The sequence below is a fragment of the Vombatus ursinus genome, unplaced genomic scaffold, assembly GCF_900497805.2.
Source record: "Vombatus ursinus unplaced genomic scaffold, bare-nosed wombat genome assembly UNPS02014786.1, whole genome shotgun sequence".
Lineage (NCBI taxonomy): Eukaryota > Metazoa > Chordata > Mammalia > Diprotodontia > Vombatidae > Vombatus > Vombatus ursinus.
Window position 1 is genome coordinate 42,417,459 of NW_020954564.1, and position 16,375 is coordinate 42,433,833.

The 16,375-nt window shown below is 41.8% G+C and overlaps 1 protein-coding gene across 1 annotated transcript in view; it reads left to right on the plus strand.

The window, feature by feature from the left end:
• The first annotated feature begins 2,940 nt into the window (after positions 1 to 2,940).
• Positions 2,941 to 16,375, plus strand: part of LOC114047010 (gelsolin) — a 70,649-nt gene continuing 57,214 nt past the window's right edge. The window contains exon 1 of the mRNA XM_027867655.1: positions 2,941 to 3,038. The gene's annotated coding sequence lies outside the window, so the exon portion shown is untranslated. The remainder of the gene's footprint in view (positions 3,039 to 16,375) is intronic.

A 16,375-nucleotide genomic window follows, 5' to 3' on the forward strand; every position in this document is an offset into this window, starting at 1 on the left:
CCAAATTGGACTACTTGGTATAGTCCACAAGCTCAATATTTCATTTCCTGCCTCCATGTTTTCTAAGTCTATGAAGAGAATCAGAGAACTGGTTTCCTTCTTTAATTCTTAGAGAAAATGAGTCTCTAGAGAGCTTCTCCCAGGCAATCTTTGTGTTTGCCTTGAATGTCCTTCTCATTTTTTCTTTGTGGAATTCTTATCTTCCTTTAAGGCTTAGCTCTGGTGCCACCTTGATGCCTTTCCTGATTCTCTCAGTAATTGGTACTCTCTTCTCAAATTACCTTGTAATGAGTTGCAGTCTACACAGTTGTAGGGAGAAACCATGTGATCAATGAGATCACCAAGAATATGAATTCCTTGAAGGCATTTCATTTTTGTCTTTATGTCAATGGCACTTTTACACAGTACCTTGAACACAGTAGACACTTGATAAAAGTACATCGAATTAGCTTTTAACTCTATGTTCTATAATCTCTTCCAGGTCTAATATTTTACATTCTAAAAAGGTCTTTCAGTTCTCACATTTCTATGAAGTCTATGGAAAGGAGCCAGAGACAGGCTGGTGGTGGCTTACCTCTTTAATTTTTAGAGGAAGTGAACCTTAGAGTTTTTCCCAAGCAGAGAAAGGATCAAACTGTGACATAATATGTTGTGTAAACAAACTGAAGACAAAGGAATAAGACAAAAGGAAAAAGGAGAGTGTTAGTAAGAGTTGGCACTGCACTTCAAAGTAGGATTTCTCTGACCTACCCAACTCAAAAGTTACAAAATCAAAATCTCTCTCACAAGCTGTAGTCAGCTTGAGTCTAAAGATATAGCATGTCATGTGTTTGGGATGTTATAAAACCCTGAAAATTCAGGAACAGTGTAAATCAACAATGAAGTGTTCCTGACCTTTAATCATTTGCAAGATAATTTATAACCAGACACTATTCTAAAAATCCCTTTGTAAGGTCATTGTTTGGAACTATATAAATAATATTTGTAATGGTTTGGTTGAACCACCTAGAATTTAAACTTAGAATTCTTAGAGGTCATGGAATTAAAAACAAAACAAAAAACGTGAGTCACCACCACAAAGCTAAATAGGTCCTTAACAATATAGTCCATTTTTTGGGCCTTGTTTACAGACATACACTTTGCCCAGGAGGTGCCTTAAATTCTACAGAATCCTTTGTAGTCACTAAATGTTAAGAACAAAGGTGAACGCCTTGGAAACCTCCTCCCATTGAAGTTGGATGACCATTTACTGGCTATGTGGTAAAGAAGATTCATGTTTAACTTAGGAATTTGACTAGATAACCTCTATATTAACATCTAGCAGTAATATTCTAGGATCTTTGAAAGTCCCTAAAACATTCCGTGTTAACATTCTACTTCCTATGGTTCTTTCCAGCTCTAACATTCTGTCTTCTAAGGTCTCTATCAGCTCTAGCATTTTAGCGTTGTGAGATTCCGAGAGGCAACTTGTAGTAGCAAACGTTCTCAGTCAGAATGGTCTGGGTGTGTCCCTTCTCTGCCAGATACCACTCAGGGACCTTGGGCAAGAAGCTGAACTGCAACTTCTCGGCACCCCAAACAACTCAACATCTAAGACTTAAATTGCAGAGGATGTGTTCATCTGTATTGGTCAAGCAGGGGTGGGGAACTTGTGGCCACCCCTGATCAAGGGAGTTTTCTTCCTTGAAGTTCCCTCTACCAATGAAATCGCGGGCCCAGTCTAAATAGAGCATGCCAATGGAGTTGAACATAACTCTCATTTCCAGGGTTTCTAATTAAGCAGAGGTCTCTTTAAAATGTTTCGAATTTGGTGCTTTTGCTTTAGAGTTGACTCCTTTAAGACAATATTGGGTAGTGGAGAGAGCAAGTCTTTGAACCAGGTTCAAATCTTGTCTCCGATACGTTGGCTTTGTGATTCTAAGTGAGTCACTTAATGTCAGAACTCTATTAGACAAATATTAGGCAACAAATTGTAGAAAAGAACAACTCTCTGAAACGATAAATTGTAGAAGAGGTGTCATCTTGCTTAGTAGAAGAAGTTTGCTCACCCGGAGTTTCCTATAACACTGGAATCTCAAGCCTCGTCCCTATCCCTCATGCTACGTTTAATAGCAACAGCATTGCTTTATATCTCTACGGTACTTTGAACTTTTCAAAACACTTCCCCATCTATTGTTTCAGTTGATCCTCATAACCGCGGTGCAGGGACTATTGTACCCATTTGACAAACGAGAGAGCACTGAGGACTGGAAGAGCATATTCACAAGAATTTATGGCTAGCTGGTGTACCTTGCTACTAAAAGGTGTGGGGAAATATCCCTCTGTCTAGCATTAGCATAGACTATGCCATCAAAAAAAAAATATGTGGGACTTTGAAAACCACAACACTGAAGCTCTGCTCTTAAGGAAGAGTGTATAACGGGCAGAGTTAGGATAGACGGGCCGGGGCTCGGTAGAGAGCCAAGGTAAGCCTGAAGGAGTGGAAAGAACCGGGAACTGCGAGTGAAGAGACCCGGTTTGAGTTCCAGTTTAGGCACTAATTGGTGGGTGATGAAGAACAAGTCCCCAGCCCACAGTTACTTTCTCTGTCACGGACTTGAATTACATGATGCCTGAAGCTCCTTCCTGCTGTAGCTGGGTATTTTTGTGGGTTCACAGGGTTACCTCTCTCAGCCGCTTCCTTAAACTATTAGGGAAGAATGATAGGTTTGCATCACTGGGCAATCTGAGTGGCCTTGGGTGAGGACGAAGCCCTTTGTGTACTTTGGGTGGGAGGGGTGTCGCCCCGCCCCCAGGACTCTCAAGCCCAGCCCCCCCCCACGAACCCTGCAGCCAGCCCTGAGCCCCCTTCAACTGCCGTGCCCCTTTCTCCACGCCCCAGAAGGTGGCTCCTAATGTAAAGCCCTGCCTTCCCTACCAGCCCCACCCGGCCCAGCCCTGCCCAGCCCTACTAAGCCCTGCGCACTGAACTGCCCGGAACCAGCTGCTTCTCCAGATAGAGTGCAAGCAGCTGCTCCAAGTCTCTACAAGAGTAGGAGGTAAGTGAGCTGTCCTAGAGCCACGGGAGTCGGGAGTCGGGGCCTGAGCCTGCTTAGTCTCCTCTGGTTCTGCGGGGCCAGGCTGTGTGATCCTGGAGAGTTGGTCTTGTTCCGCCTTCTCCAAGCCTCGGCAGCTAGCGGGAGGGGGAAGGAGAAATCGGCCAGCTAATGAGCATCTGCTAGACTCCATCCCTTCAACTCTCCCTCGACTCTGTCCCTTCCCCCAATTCCTCCTCGCCCCCCACCCTGTGTCCCCTTAGATGGACAGGAGATAGAGTGGAAAAGAAAACTCAGTCCTAGTCCCCGCCTCCCAGCATCCTCCGTTGGGCGAGAGGCCAAGTCAGAGATTCTGGTTCTAGAGCACCCGGCTTTTCCCCGCTCCCGTCTCCAAATCCTTCCTTCTTTATAGAAAGTGGGGTTCCAAAGACATGGGAACATGAGATTTGGGGGTGGAGGAGAAAAGGAGCAGAATGTGTAACGTGGCAGCCCCATACCCAGTACTGTGTTTCTCTCACACAGCCCAGTTATCTACCTCGACTATAGCCCTCCCCCCAGGCTGGTAGCTCTCTATCAAATGTCCTTTCTCCCTCATAATAATTCGGTCCCCACAGTCCCTTGGGTAGTCACACCCCGTTATACATAGTTCTTTAAAATAGTGGCCCTCAGTCACAGTCCTCTAAACTGGAGCCCACATCCTCTAACATGCCAATCCAGTGCCCACCCCTTCTCATATACAGCTCCAAAGCTGGTGGCCCCTAAGACATAGCCCCCTTAGGTGGTACCAAAGCTATCTTCACACATAGCTTTCAAGCAGGTGATCAGATCAGCTCAAATACAGAGCGGCTAAACTTTGCTAACTTTGCTGCAGTCAACAGAGACAGGGTCAAGACTAATTAGGTGGCCAAGATGGGAGTAAAGACATTCTTCAGTGGGATAAAGACACAATCATGCTAAAATCTTATCACCACACACACCCTTTAGGCCAGTGAGATTCATGTAAAGTCAGTTTCAAGACTAAATATTATTTACTTTCTGCCTTGCAAAGTGCAGGCTGGAGCCTAACAGGAGGGGGAGAGACAAAAAAATGTGAGTGAATATACTTTAAGTGCTTACCTGATCAGTACTCCAAACTTTTATTTAACATGTCTTTCCTTGGAAGAAAAGGGTTATTTTTAATAACTACTCCTTGACCAAGGTTTGCCTTAAACACCTCAAGCTGAAAAACAACTCTTTCCAGATATCTTTCTGGTAGGGCTTCCATATTAAAGGAGTCTACCAGGAAAATGATCACTTGGAAAAAACTAGCCTCTGGGGATTTTGTTGATAATGCAAATGCATAGCACCTGTTCCTTTGGTCATAAAATTAGAGCAGGCTAGATGCAAATATTCTAGTGGAAGGAATACTAGACTAGGAATCAGGAGAGCTGGGTTCTGATTCTTCCTCTGCCACTAATTAGTTCCATGATACACTGGTCAGGTCACTTCCCCTTTTGAACTTGAATTTTGTCATCTATAAGATTTGGGTGTTGGATTAGGTGATTTATAAGCTCCTTTCAGCTCTGAACATTCTTTGATTTAAATTTCCTTCTTAGCTCAAAAACTGTATCATTTTAAAGCATCATTCCATGGCAGCAGGGATAATGAAGCGGGGAGTTAACTGCCTGATGTGTCTTTATGCTATTCCTGGAAATATCTCATTCAATTTTATGGACTAAACTGTCCAATTGAGGACATATTTTTGAGCCTTTGACAGACCAGGCGGGGAGGGTTTTATGGAGAGATGTTTTTCTGAAAGAACATTGGGAGAGTCTCTTGGGAAAATGTGGTGCCCAGTCTCATTACTTTGCAACCAGTTTCTTCTTTCTTAGACAGCTATTTATACATGCTAGGGAAACCGTAAATAGTTCAGCCTAGCTTGGGTTGACATCTGGATGAAATATGTATAAGTAAGTGAGGTTTTGTGAAAATAAAGTAATAGAATACATACCCTCTCTTCCACTCCACATGTTCGTCTTTTAATTTTTTTTTTAAAGCAAAACCAATGATGAATCTTGGAAGATGAAATGTTTGGATTAAGGCTTGTGTTAAAGCTAAGGTTCTCAAGTTATAATGGCAGAAGATTAAAGAATTTGGTAAAATGTTTACCCACAAACAAATATACACATGCCAATTTTTTTTCAAAAGCTACTTTTTATTTTAAAATCATTGCTTTTTCTTAGAATCTAGAGTGGTAGAGCCGAGAGGGACTTTACAACTTAGAATGACAGCTGGAAAGTACCCTAGAACACAGAATAGTCAGAATCTTAGAATGTAGAATGTTAGTTCTGGAAGGAAAATTAGAATACAGTATAGAATATTGGACCTGGAAGGCATTTCAGAGATCATTGAACCTGATCATTTCATTATACAGAAGAGAAAATGAGACACAGACAAGTGCAACAACTTACTCAGATGAGTTAGTGAATGAACTAAGACTAAAACCAAGGTCTCCTGACTCCCAGTTCTGTGTTCTTTCCACTACTCTACCTTCTCACTTGTCAATGCTTACAAACTTTGAAGCAATGGAACTTTAATGTCCCAACCCCAATATAGGTTTGTAAGTGCTCATTTTACTGAGGTGAAGATAATTGTTACATTTTATGAAAACAAGCTTACCAGTTCAGAGAGAACATTTTTAAGCTTAACTAAGTACTTTGCCCTTAGCTTGTGCATTTTTCCTTTTGAGTCTTTGATTTTTTTGTCTGAATACATGGATATGTTCACTGGAAACAGCAACCACAGTAGAGGGTGTAACACAAATTTTCCTATGGAGGAGGAGGACAAAGAAGGGGTAGGATTTTGAGTCATCGTGTGCTAGCTTTGCAAAGTTAGCACGCAAGAATCATAGAACCATAGAAGCTGGAAGGAACATTACATCATAGAATGTCAGAGCAGGAAGGGAACTTAGACTATTATAATCTATTAGACTAATTGAATCCATACTTTTAGAACAGGATAGGACCTTAGAAGCCATCTAGTCTTCTTCTCTCATTTGATAGGGAAATTGAGACTTAGAGAACTCCTTAGTGGCAATCAGCTCTAGGGTCCTGAGCTTATTCTTTTATATGACAACTAGAAACTTTAAAAAGAAATTCTTTAGAAAACCTAGCAGTCATTGTGATGTTTTACCAGACTGGCTGTTTCTTCAGAAGAGGATGTTGCAGGAGTAAAATTTGGTTTGGGACCCAGAGAAGGCAATTCTTCAAATGCTGAATTTTAAGGGAAAAGAATGAAGATAGGGACCTGGGGAGGGAAACCAGTGTTTAGGCAGCTGGTGAAAGTTAAGTAAAAATATATTCTGCCTTTTAACACAGAGCTCGCCCATCATTTTAGTTCTTGGTGTGGTTTTTGAGGTCATTGTTCAGAGCCTATCCTCTGGTTAGACAGTCTGCTAGTGGCACGCAGGCTACCCCAACTGTAGGATTACTTCTCTTCTCTTTGGGTTTCATATTAGCACTTTGAAAGGAAAGGCATTAAAGGAAGTAGATTGTAATGGACTTTGGTCTGAGTCCACATAGAAGACAATTGAATACTTCATACCAAACACTTGTCTATACTGCTAAACCCAGTAGTTGATGTTAATCCCTCTCTAACATAGGAGGAAAACGTAATTGAGATGTGCTCTCATTTCTATACAAAGTCACTTCACCTCCCTAAGTCTGAGTTTTGTCATTTGTAAAAATTGAGAGTTGGACTAGATGACTTGTTATACAACCATAGAATGTCAGAGCTGGAAGGGACCCTAGAACAAAGAATACCATAATATGACATATTTGAGTTGGAAGGAACCATTGAATATAGGGTTATTAAGATTTTTAAAATAGTATTTATTTTTACATCACCTTCATTTCCCAATATATCCCTACCCATTCCTCATCTAGAAAGTCATCCTTTCAGTCAATTAGCAAGCATTTATTAAGTATCTGATATATGTTCAATACTGTGCTAGGTGCTAGGGAAACAAAGACAAAATAAATGCAACAATTCTCACTGTCAAAGAGTTTACATTCCTTATAATAAAGAAAGAAAAAGAAACAAGGGAGGAGGGGAGAGAAGCCATTGAGCCAACCTGGTAGCACACCAACCAAAGTAAACATTATGTGCAGTGTTCCCTACCAATAGTTTCCCACTTCCACTAAAAAAGGGAGGGAGGTACATTCTTATATCCCTTCTTTGAGTGTGAATTTGGTCATGACCATCATACAAAGCAGAATGTAAAAGCATGGTTTTTCTTTAGCATGAAGACAGATGATCTCTTGAGTCCCTTTCAGCTCTATATTCTATGTTCTAATATTCTGTGTTCTAAAGCCCCTTCCAGGTCTAAAAGTACGTATTCTAAGGCCTTTTGCAGTTTAAAAATTTTAAAGTCTAAGGTCCTTTCTATATCTGACATGGTAGATACAATCTATTCCATGATTGAACCAATACCTAGAGAGATGAATTGACTTGGCTAAGGTCACCTAGCAGAACCGGGGACTGAATCATGTTGTCCACATTCCCACTCCAATGCTCTCTTTTTTTTGTTTGTTTGTTTTTAGGCAATTGGGGTTAAGTGACTTGCCCAGGGTCACACAGCTAGTAAGTGTCAAGTGTTTGGTCTGAGGCCGAATTTGAACTCAGGTCCTCCTGACTTCAGGGCCGGTGCTCTATCCACTGCGCTGGGCCTGTGGTTTAAAATGGTTTAAAAAATGGTTTTAAATGGTTTAAAAATGACTCCTGGAGTTACCATAGCAGTTCCTGAAAAGGGATGGCATGCTAGCAACATTCCGTTATCTTAAACTTGTGGAATGTTGGCAAGAAGGATACTTAGAACATAGAATGTTAGAGGTGGAGGAAATCTTATAACATAGAATATTAGAAGTGGAAGGAATTTTAGAACACAGAACATTATAGCTGAAAAAATTCTTAGAATATGCAATCATAGGTAAAACTGGAAGGGACCTTCCCCTCAGCAACAAATCTTTCCTCTTAGATTGCCTTCCATTTACTCTGAACAAATCTTGCATGTTTCTAATTTTTTTTGTTTTTGTTTTTTCTTGTTTGGTTTGGTTTGGTTTCTCCTTTTGTTTTTTCCATTAGAATGTAAGCCCCTTTGGGGTTACAGATTATATCTGCCTTTCTTTATATCCCTAACACTTAGCAAAGACCTGACATACATAAGTACTTTAAATGCTTATTGACTGGCCAACTGACCTTAGAGATAATTGTATGCCAGCCCATACTTTTATTTAATTGATTTTTTTTTGTTTTTTGTTTTTTGTTTTTGTGAGGCAATTGGGGTTAAGTGACTTGCCCAAGGTCAAACAGCTAGTAAGTGTTATGTGCCTGAGGTCAGATTTGAACTCAGGTCCTCCTGACTCTAGGGCTGGTGCTCTATCCACTGCGCCACCTAGCTGCCCCTAATTGATTTTTTAAAAAAAATTTCTTGGCACCTTTTGTTTTTACATCCAAGTTTCTGAATATGACCTGCTTCTCTACCCCATCAGCCCAACAACTAAACTCTCCCTTACAACAAATCTAATATTGAGCAACTGTTGATAAGCCCTTCAAGGCTGGCTACTATATCTATCCCTGCTCTGTCCTTAGAAATGAAAGTTGGATCAGGTTCAGTTCAGGGGAGCCTCGCCTTTTATTGAGAGGGGTTAGGCTCCTTTTTCCCATTCTCTTTAGGTTATTAATCCACCACTTCAATGCCCTGGGGACAAATTTACTTATAGTTTAGGTTATTACTAACATCTAGGTTTTCCCCAAAAAAGGGGAAGTAAAAAGGTACTCTGTAAAATATGAATCATGTATGGGATGGGTAATTTATTCCTACACACAAAGGAAATGTTAAACATAAAAGACTAAGTGCACATTAACAGAATGAGTTAAAACTGGATTAAGTAATTTGGCTTATAACTACTATTACAGTCTTCTGGGAGGTTGATTTTTAAACTTAATTAGAATATAAAAGAGTTTGAAGGACTGCTAATTAGGCATTTTACATTTTACTTTGGCCCTACACTCTCAAACAGCTCTTGGGATATGTCTGCTGGTAAACCTGACAGGCTTGGATCAATTGCCTTGTCAATTGCTGACCTCTCCAGCATTACTGGACTAATTGCCAGGAACACCTCCTCTTGCCACCATACAATTCAAACTTGAAGGGAGCCAGGACTTCTTGACCTCTTAAATTCACAAGGTTGCTTCCAAGCCTAGATGCAATCATCTCTGGATACTTGTTCACCTGAAATAATGAAAGAACAAACACAAAAGAGGAAAAGGCAGCCAGGGGTCCAGGCACAAGCTCATTTCCTTGAGCCCCCATCCCCCTGGTGCCATGTGGACGAGGTTGCTATGATGCCGGTGGTGTAAAGAGCCAGCCTATTCCCAGCCTTCACTGGAAATCTCTGGGTTGCATGATGTCACCTGCAGGGTCAAAGCAGGAAGCTGCCAGTTGTTTTAATTGTCACAGCACATCAAGGTGCTATTATAGAGTAGGGGAAGACTAATGGCCCACTCAAGGTTTGCCCTGTCATATCAAAATGCAGAGTCCTTTCCACAATAAGTCACCCCATGATTGGAAATAGGCTCCAAAGTATAGTTGTTTAGAACCAGGAAGGGCAATTTTGAGCATGGTCAATGGAATAACCTCTATGGGCCAGTTTAGCTTGGACTACACAGAGGAAACAGTTAAGCAAAAAATAGCTGACACAACATGGCCAAATCTGACAATGTATGACATTTTACCTTGGTAGTCTCCTCTCCTTCTGCTGAAAGGAGGAAGTTATGCTCCATTATTTGTTCTCTAGTACCATGTTTGTGTTTTCAATTACTCAGTACTCTATTTCCTCTTAGTGATTTTTTTTTCATTTACATGGTGGTAGTCATTGTGTATATAAGAGCATGGTTTTGCTCTTAACTTTGCACCATTTCATACAAACTGTCCCTTGTTTATCTGAAATCTGTATATTTGTGATTTATTCTTATACAGTAATCTTCCATTACATTCATGTAGTCCCTCCCATCTTATAGAAGAATGAACTAAGATTCATGGAAGGAAAGTGACTCTCCCTTGTCACACATGTTAGTAGCAGAGATGAAACTAACACACAGGCCTCCCAGTCCAGGGTTCTTTTCACTATAACCACCCCCTCTCTTTTATTAATCACAGCTTGAGGAAAGGAATGGCTGTAGAGGCTCCCAGCAGTATGATTTTTGAAGATGCGATTTCACTGTATAAGTTCTGGTCTGATTTTTTAAGGAAGTAGTCTTACTGCTTATGGTTTTACCTCGTATGAGACCAATGATAGTGATAATGATAATAATAATAGCTAGTATTGATATAGCACTTAAAGGTTTGCAAAGCGCTATTGGGGGAGGTAGGGAATGCTGCCCAAGTTCACCCAGCTAATAAGTGCCTGAGTCTGGATTTCAGCTCATAGTCTTCCTTGACTCCAGGTCGGGCCCTCTAGCCACTAAATGCCAACTATGTTTTTCTTGTCTCCCCAACTAGATTATGAGTTCTTTATAAGGGTAAGCAGCCATCTGTTCTTTCCTTACTTCAGCCCTCCCAGGTGTTAGACGCCACAAGGAAACTGGGTGTGTTCTATGGCACCCAGTGTTTGTGGAGCCCTGGTCTGGGGGAAGCTGAAGTGCTTGCTAGACATAATCTGAAGGTAACATCTGAGGTTGATTGACAGACCATAGCCCAGCTCACCTTCCAGAGGACCTAGCACCATTTTTCTGAGAAGGCTGTACAACAGAGATTGCATTAAACTCATTCATGCTTTAGAGAACAAGCCCTATAGGATTTCTGTAAGAACAAAATACAGAGCTTGAGGGGCTCCAGGGCTGCTGTGATGGTGCTTAGCACTTTACAAAGCAGAAAATGAAAACTTGGCAGGAGCTGTCCAAGCCCTCTTGGGATGTGACCCGAGGCAGTGATCCACAATGGCAATTACTTAATGGGATGAGGGAATCCAGTAAAGTAATAATAGTAGTTTGTATTTACGTACCTCATTGCAGAGCACTTTGAGCACTTTCTGATGCATTATCTCATCTGATCTTCACAAAAAGCCCAGCTAAATAGGTAAAGTGAGTATTAGTGTTCTCCTTTCTACCAGTGCTAAAGGTAAAAGAAGAGGGAATGATTTGCCCAAATTCACACAATGAATGAGTAAAGGAGCTGTGATTCTAACCCAGTTGTCCCTGCACCTCAAGTCCAGTTTTTTTCCTCAGAAGCATACTTCCTCTCATGACATTTTAATTTTTCTTTTTTTGCGAGGCAATTGGAGTTAAGTGACTTGCCCAGAGTCACATAGCTAAGTGAGGGTTTTGTGTCTGAGGCTGGATTTGAACTCAGGTCCTCCTGACTCCAGGGCCGGTGCCCTATCCACTGAGCCACCTAGCTGCCTCACTCCCATGACATTTTAAACAACTGGCAAGGCAAGACAATTACTATCGTTGTCATTGTCAGAGAAGTTAGGGGACACCCAAGGTCATGTAACTAATTTTTCTTTACTCTGGCTTACTGTATGACCTTTAACTACTTACCTTCCCCTTCTAAGACTCAGTTTCCTTTTCTGTAAAATGAGAGGGGTAGCTGCCTTAGATGGTCTTTCAGATCTCTTCTACCATTCTATTATTCTAACTCAGGCAATGGTGACCCAGCAATTAGAGAAACTTAAAGATGAGGCATTTCATCTCACCAAATCACCCCTCATCAGTCAACCACATTTAAAAGCAGCCCCGGATTGTCTAGGAAAGCTTCCAGCCCTTGAAGTTAATGCTATAGTTGGAAAAGGAAGGCAAGTCCTCCATCCTCAGAGCTGTGGGGGGCAACAGATAGGTCCTTGGGTGTAGCCTTTTGACTGAGTCCAAGTTTTACAGAACAAATCCTTTTTTTAAGGGGATTTGTTCTGTGAAGTCTGGATTCAGTTAAAAGGCCAAATTTGAGGACCTAGAGGGCCACACGTGGCCTTGAGGCCGAAGGTTAATGTTCTGGGTTTGCTCTTTTACAATAAGAGCTCTGATCTTAAAGACAAGCATATATTATTACTATTATTATTATTATTACTATTATTATTATTTTTGGTGAGGCAATTGGGGTTAAGTGACTTGCTCAGGGTCACACAGCTAGTAAGTGTCATGTGTCTGAGGCCCCATTTGAACTCAGGTCCTCCTGACTCCAAGGCTGGAGCTTTATCCACCTAGCTGCCCTGATAAGCAGATATTATTATTATTTACATCAGGGGAACAGTTCAAATGAATTGGGCCCTCTCCACTCCCTGCTTTAATAACGATAATAACTCACACAGTTACAAAGTTTTTTTTTACATTCATTGTCTGATTTGATCCTTACAGCATTACCCCCATTTTACAAATAAGGAAGCTGAGGTCAGACGGGGAAGTGGAGGCAGGACTGTACACCAGTACTTTTGCCCCTGGGACAGTCTGCTTCCCTGAGCAATGGCATCTGGTTTACAGAAAGCAGCTTGGCCCATGTTAGAAGCAATAGCAGTGTGGGTGGTAGGAGGTGGGGGAGAAGGAATATCTGGTCTTTTTGATGGGTTTACTTTTTCTCAAAGGGGGTAGATCCTGGGATGGCAGCTGGTCTGGGCATGGAGGAGGAAGATGTTGATAATCAGATCCAGTGAGTGGGCCCTGATCTGAAAGTCCATGAGCAGACTTTAGTTTCAGTATTTATTGGTTGGGTGGAGGGGAGGGGTGATACTAGCAACTGTTTTTCTCTCCCTGTTGAGAAACCTAGAATGCCGTAAATATGACATTGTGTTGGGGAGCTGATGATGAGAGGGGGTGGGGAACAGGGTCGAGCTGAGTTGGGGTTGTTGGTAACCATAGGCTTGGATCTTTTTGAGGTCAGCCTTTGAGCTCTGCAGATGGATTCAGATCTGGTGGCTGGAGCCTCATTAACTAATTACACTCTGTTGACCAAGTGGAGTTTAACTCAGGCCCTTAACAATGTTGTTCAGTCATTTCAGTCATGTTGGGCTCTTTGTGACCCCATTTGGGGTTTTCTTGGCAAAGATACTGGAGTGGTTTGCCATTTCCTTCTCCAGCTCATTTTACAGATGAGGAAACTGAGGCAAACAGGGTTAAGTGACTTGCCCAGGGTCACACAGCTAGGAAGTATCTGAGGTCACATTTGTACTCAGGTCCTCCTAACTCCAGGCCTGGTTCTCTATCCACTGTGCCACCTAATTGGCCATCCTTAATAACAGTCCACTGCAAAGATATAAGTGCCTTTATAGTCCCTTTCTCTGTAAGAGTGTTTTGATTTATCCCATTAAAATCCTTGGATCCAAGGGTGTGCTGAAGCTAGCTCCCACCAGCCTAGGAGAGCTGATTGTTAAATTTTTAGTGTGCACATTTATACCTCAGAAATCAGCAAATGTAATAAATCAGGGCTTGGTGGATTGTTTTGCTGATTGTCTGGACTTAAGAAAGTGATGGAGAAAATGTGAATAATGCAGATTTAAACTTTTAAATGTGACACAAGCACAGTTTGTCTCCTCCCTTCCCCACCCCCACCCCCACCCCCACCCCCACCCTCCACCCCAGGCCAGTTGTTGAACTTTCCCGAGCAGATTCTTGCTTGGATCTGGGAGCCAGAAGAGATCTTAGAACCTATAGTTTCAGAGATGGAAAGGATTTTATGACGTGGAACGTTAGATTTAGAAGGACTTTTAAATCTCATCTAGCCCATTCTCCTAGATTTCTGGACACCCCGCCCCAGTGCTCTTTCTGGCACACACCATGCTTTGCTGCTTCCCTTTCTCCCTTTGGCGATCAGGGCACCTGTTTTGTCCTTAGCTCGAGTTGTTAGGAATCTAAAGAGCTCTTGGGATTTTTTGTCCAAGAGGGGAAGATACAAATCTATATTAGGAGTGAATGAGTCAGTAGGAAACTATCTTGGGGGGGGGGGTGAGGAATTAGGGAAAGAAAAAAAAGAGGCAACATATGGGTTTGATGAATGTTTCTACCAAAACTATTTTATAGTTAAGATGCAAAACAGTGTGCTGTCTATATTCTGGAGTTACTATTATCATCATCAGCTTTTCCTTGGGAGCGGGAGGCCTCTATTTACTAGAACTCAGCAGGAAGAAGGCTAGAGAGTTGGGCATTTGAACAGTTTTTTGGGAAATGAGCTCACTTGCAGTCTCCCCAAACTGAAAAATGCTTAGCCCCTTCTCTGCCTCCCAAGCTGAGAGTAGCCTATATCTGAGACCTAAGGAGCCAGGGTGCAGGATGGAGTTTGAGCTAAGGTATGTGAGACCTAAAGAGAGGGGGCAAAGGACTTTACACATAGAACCAGAGTGGTGACTGTATTTGTCCAAGGTCACACCTTACGTCAGGGCTACAACAAAAAGAAGTCACATTTTTCTAGAAAGCTTTTAGATTTGTAAAGCACTGGGTTAATTGAAATCTTCTGAAATTAGTGATGCAAGTATTGGTATTTCTATATTGAAGATGAGGAAATAGAGCCTTAGAGATCCCAAGTGAATTGCCCAGGGTCAAGCACCTAGAAAATATTAGAGCCAGGATATGAATCCAGATCTGACACTCTTTACACAATCCCATGATGAGGCCTACATCCAAGTCACCTGACTTTCCATTAAACCCAGACTCTGTGTTCTTTTTTTTTTTTTTTCTTAGGCAATTAGGGTTAAGTGCCTTGCCCAGGGTCACACAACTAGGAAGTGTCAAGTGTTTGGTCTGAGGCCGAATTTGAACTCAGGTCCTTCTGATTCTAGCCGGTACTCTATCCACTTTGCCACTTAGCTGCCCCCTACCCTATGTTCTTTTGACACACTACTGCACCCTTGTTTTTATTCTCATTTGTGGAGATTCTTATAACATTTGGGGCAGTTAGGTGGTGTAGTAGATAGAATGTCAGGCTTGGAGTTAGGAAGATTCATCTTCCTGAATTCAAATCCAGCCTCAGGCACTTACTGGCTGTGTGACCCTGGGCAAGTCACTTAACCCTGTTGGCTTCAATTTCCTCATCTGTAAAATGAGCTAGAAAAGGAAATGGCAAACCACTTCAGTATCTTTGCCAAGAAAACCCCAAAATGAGGTCACAAAAAGCTGGACATGACTGAAAATGACTGAAAAATGAAATACACTTTTTGCCTGCAGGCAGAATATATATATTTAGATATATTTAGCCTTGAGGAGAGAAGAGCAGCTCATGATACCATCTTTGAGTATTTGAAGGACTATAATGTGGAAGAAAGATTAAATTTGTTCTCCTTGGTCCCTGACAGCGGCAAGAGGAGCAATGCAGAAAGGCACATTTAAACCCTTCGGAATAATTAGAGCTGTCAGAAGGTAGAATGGCCTCCCTGGGGAGTTAGAAGACTTCTTCCACTTGGAAAGTCTCCAAACAGAGGCTGGATGACTTTGTCAGAGATGCTGTAGCAGGGATTTGTATTCAGGGAAGAGGAGTAGACTAGGTGACTTCTGAGGTCCCTTTTAATTCTGAGATTCTGTGAGCACATTTATAATCAGAGGATCATAATTTAGAGTTGGAAAGGCCCTCAGAAGCCATCTGGTCTACCTCAGTCATTTTACAGATGAGGAAACTGAGGCCCAGAGAGAATAAAGGACTTGACAATGGTCACATAGGTAGTAGGCATCTGAGGGAGATGTGAATCCCAAACATGCTACTCCAGAGCCAATGCTTTTCCCAATATTCCACACCACTACTTGGGAACAGCTCTGGCCCTCCAAAGTAGGGGTGAAAATGTTGACTTTGGAGACAGAACAATCGAAAGGAAATAGATGAAATCATTCCACCATATCCTCACATGAATATAAATACGACATTTTAAAGTAATAGTGTGAAAACACTAGAAGCATGCCTTATCTTTAAGTATCACCAGGCACTGTCCCCATCCCTACTAGGCCTTGACAAGTTTCACTGGAGGCAGCATGGCAGCCAGGGAAGAGACTGAACTGAAAGCCAGAACTGAGTTCAAGTTCCAATTCAGCCACTAAAAGCTATGTGATTGAGACTCAGTCTCTCGATCTGTAAAATTAGAGATTTGGAAGAGATGACCTGTAAAGTACCTTCCTACTCTAATATTCTAAGGCCTTTTATAGCTCTAACATTTTCAGTCTTATGAATAGAGCTTAAAAAACTCTGGTTAAGAGGATGAGGGAGGTGCCTGTTAATACACAGGCTCCTGTTTTTCTAGATGAACACTGTATTTTTGGGAAATTAAGGAATCCATCCCTGAGTTCTCTGGCACCACACCTTATTTAGGTGACTCATGTTGAAATCTGGCTGT